The sequence below is a fragment of the Callospermophilus lateralis genome, chromosome 18 (assembly GCF_048772815.1).
Source record: "Callospermophilus lateralis isolate mCalLat2 chromosome 18, mCalLat2.hap1, whole genome shotgun sequence".
NCBI lineage: Eukaryota > Metazoa > Chordata > Mammalia > Rodentia > Sciuridae > Callospermophilus > Callospermophilus lateralis.
This window is the reverse complement of record NC_135322.1, coordinates 57944241-57948594: the sequence shown is the minus strand read 5'-3', so window position 1 is coordinate 57948594 and position 4354 is coordinate 57944241.

The window sequence follows — 4354 nt, the reverse complement described above, 5'->3', positions numbered from 1 at the left end:
TCGAGCGGACAGCGACCAGCTCAGGGGCCAGTAGGGGCCGCCTTGCCACCCTCAGCACAGGCCTCAGAGCTGTCCCACTGTGCTGACACAGCTGCCCGGAGCCCCCACCCCAGGCATGTCCAGCTGTCCCCATGACCCTGTGTGGCACCCACCCCCAGGGGCAGCGCCCACCCCTCTAACCCAGACACAGGACCCACATGGGCAGCTCTCCAGAGTACCCAGGTTGGCGAGCAGACTGCCCAAGCACAAACAAGGTCTGGACATGTACCCACCCCTTCATCTGGCTAAGGGCTCTTGTCACCCTGGGAGTCTGGAGTCTGTCTTCCTGGTATCATTTCTTGAAAACCCCTTCTTCACGTATCCTTTTAGAACCCCTTCTTCACATATTCTCTACTTGATTTAAAAATATGCTTATCACAGTTTGTAGTCATATATATAGGAAAAATCTAAAGTGACAAAGAAATATATATATTTGTAGATATATGTGTATGCATGCACACACACACACACACAAACACACACACACATTCTCTCTTCCCGTGGAGAAGTGGCTACCTTGGGAGGATGTGGCCATCATGTTTAAATTCCTCCCCATCACTGTTACTCTCACTCCCAGTTTTATTTTCATTTATCATTTTCATGGTGTTACTCTGTTGTGTCATTTTCTCGTGTCAACCATTTGTTGACATTTTGTCAAACCATTTCCAGAAACAGTCTTGCTTATTCTTTGCTTCTGTACTGTAGGTGCCACCTCTCTAGGTACAAACTCTGGCAGCACCAAGCCTTCTCTGACTCATCTGTGTCTCCAAAGCCTAGCAGAGTTAGGCTGCAGACTCACAGGTAATTCAACAAGATGTGGTTCAGTGAGTTGAATGAGCAAAAGTGTCTGTATAATCATGAAGACGGAAAATTATACAGCAAAAGGATCAAAATCAGGCTGACTCAACCACCATTATCTAACCTAAAGTCCTTGTTTGTATTTTTTAGATTATCTTAGCTTGTTAGGCAAGTGTCCTGGGGCTATTCAGCATCCTGGATCTCTCTTGAACTTGGGTCTCTAGTTCTAATTCATTTCAATGTCATTTGATAAGATTTAAAGCTTTCTTTCCATTCCTGGAGCCAATTCCTGCCCTGGCTGGGGCCTCCATATATCTGACACCAAGTCTGAGACTTTCTATTTACTGGAGGAATTGGGTGCAGTGATAATGGGACCAAGCCCATTTACCAGGGGCACGTCAGTGGTAATTGGGAAGCTTGATAATAATGACCTAGATCTGGAACTAACATCTCCAAAATCAAGTCTTCTTCACCCAGTCTCCTTCGAAGGCTCTTGAGGTTCAGTGGTCTGTAATGATGGCAGAATTTTGTACTCTTTTTTCTCTCTGCCTTGTTCTCTCAATAAATTATCTCTCAATAAATTATCTCTCAATAAATTCTACCAGAAATGCACGGAACATCTTGGAGGAGAAATATTTATGCATGGACTTTTGCTGTTGTTGGGTATTGGTTGGATGTCACTTGTGTAAGAGGGCATGAAATTTCACGTGATTCAACATTTCTTTAATTCCTTCGGAAGCACGTAAATTCTTTCTTCTGTCCTAAGAGGACCAGCACTGGCAAGTATCTAGCACCACGTGGATGTAATTAGTGACAATTGGCTAAAACCGTATCTGCAAAAGCTTCTGTGAAAAATGACTCAAACCTGTGTGGCTTAAAATAGCAGAAAATTTATTCTCTCACAATTCAGGAGAACAGAAGTCTAATGACAGGTGTGGGCAGTGCCTCCTGGGGACTCTGGGGAGATGCTCTCCCATTCCCCCCTCCTGGTAGCTCCTGACAGTCCTTGAGGTCTCTGGCCTGGAAGTCACTCTGCTCTGATCTCTGCCCCAGTCTTCACAGGCTCTCTCCCTGTGTGGGTCTATGTCTCTTTCCCTCTCTTTAATTTATTTATTTATGGTACAGGGGATTGAACCCAGAGACGCTTAACCACTGAACCACATTCCCAGCCCTTATTATTTTATTTTTATTTTGAGGCAGGGTCTCACTAAGTTGCTTAGGGCCTCAATAAGTTGCAGAGGCTGGCCTCAAACTTTTGATCCTCCTGCCTCAGCCTACAGAGTTGCTGCTTTCATGGGTCTGTGCCACAGTGCTGGCTCTCCCTTCTTATTACACATCATCCATTAGGTTTAGAGTCCACTGTAATTCAGTTAGACTCATTTTAACTCACGGTGTCTGTGTGATGGGCTGCACAATATCCCTCCCCACAAATTCCTATGTTGAATTCCTGGTACCTCAGAATGTGACTGTGTGGAGACAAGGCCTTGGGGGATGAGGACACAGACACACAGTGGGAAGTGCACCTGAAGATAGGCCAAGGGAAGACGGCTTCATGAGCCGAGGAGGAGACCTCGAAGATACGGGCCCTCCTAACACTGCTGTCTTGGGCCTTGAGCTTCCAGAACTGTTAGAACTTAAACGTCTGTCATTTGAGCCACCCAGTCTTCGGTACTTTGTTACAACCACCCTAACAAGCCACAACAATCTGCAAAGACCCTCTTTCCCAAAGAGGCCGTCCTGGGTAGAAATCAATTTAGGGGTTCACCATCAAGTACAGCATGAGGGAAGGAAGTGTGAGTTGGGAGAAATGATTCTAGAAAGATGGTCTGCGACCCAGATGTGGAGAGTCTCAAATGCCAGGGCAAGGGGTCAGGACCTTGTTCTAGGAGCACAGACTCTGTCCAAGAGAACAAGAAACATGAGAAGTAAGCAAAAAGAAATGGTTGCACTTTCTAGACCAGCCCTGCATCCTCCTAAAGAGCGTCCAGGTGTGCCAGACCTGGGCAGCTGGAGACCTGGTGACGCTGAGCATGTGGGGAAGGCTTTTGGGGTGTATAAACTCTGGGGATGATGCATATTTTCTTCTGGGCCACCGCTGATACCAGGTGGGGGCTGCTGGAACTCTGCCCTGCACAAGGACTGCGTGTGGATTAGTGATGTCATTGAGGGCGAAGGAGGGGAAATGGGGCCTGCCTGGCTGAGTGCTTCCTGCAAAAACACTCATTGAAATGTAGTTACCATTGGCACCAGGTGTTGGCACGAGGGACCTTTACGAGGTAATTAGACCACGGGGGCCCTGCCCGTGTGGGTGGGATTAGTGTTATAAAAGCCAAGTTCCAGCCCTCTTTCTCTCTGCTCTCTTTTGCCTCCACCGATTGACTACGCAGAGACAGCCCAGCCTCCCAGCCTGCCAGCCGTGAGTCAGTACGTTTCTGTTCCTTATGCTTTCTGTGGGTTTCCATTTTTGCAGCACAAAACAAACTAAAGGAGAAGCCCAACCGCCTCATGTTGGCTATTCCTGATTGGATCATTCGACTCATGGAACTGGTTTCATTTGTGTTTCTGATGGGGATGGGTACTGGGGGTTGAACTCAAGCACGCTCTACCAGCTCTTTCAATTTTTTTTTTTTTTTTTTTTTTAAAGAGAGAGGTGAGAGAGAGAGACAGAATTTTTAATATTAATTTTTACTTTTTGGCGGACACAACATCTTTGTTTGTATGTGGTGCTGAGGATCGAACCCGGGCCGCACGCATGCCAGGCGAGCGCACTACCGCTTGAGCCACATCCCCAGCCCAGCTCTTTCAATTTTGAGACAGGGTTGCTGAGGGCCTCAGAACTGAGACTGGCTTCAAACTTGTGATCCTCCCGCCTCGGCCTCCCGAGGTGCTGGAATGACAGGTGTGTGCCACCGTGCTGGGCACGGGGCTGGTTTCTGAGTGGCAGCTGCAGCTTGTCCAGAGTCTCTGTAACTGTGTGGAAGCAACACTTTTGTTCGAATGTTAATCATTCTTGGAAGTGAAAGGTTTGCAACTCTCTTGTGGAATGTGACACTGTGGTGATGCCTCGTGCGTGGTGAATTCCATATGGGACGATGGCCTTGCCGACATCAGGTTAGAGGTAGTGGCACTCAATAGCACTTTGACAAAGCTGTTTATTTGAGTTTTCCTTCCTCTGGTCCAGAGAGTATCCCCTGTGACATTTTTGAGCCTCCTGGCCCAGTTCAGCTGGTGGTTGTTGACTCCTGTGTCCTTTCCTGTCCGTCACCAAGAACCTGTCCCTTGCCAATGCACCAGGTTTACGTTTTTCTGGATACAGTTTTGATATACTTTGTGTGTGTGTGTGTGTGTGTGTGTGGGGGTTCTTGTTTGGTTTGGGTACTGGTGATTGAATGTAGTGATGTTCTATTGAGCTACATTCCCGGTCTGTGTAGTTTTTTTTTTTTTTTTCTTTTGTGTTTTGTTTTAATTTTAAGTCAATGTCTTGCTAAGTTGCTTAAAGCCTCTCTAAGTTGCCTAG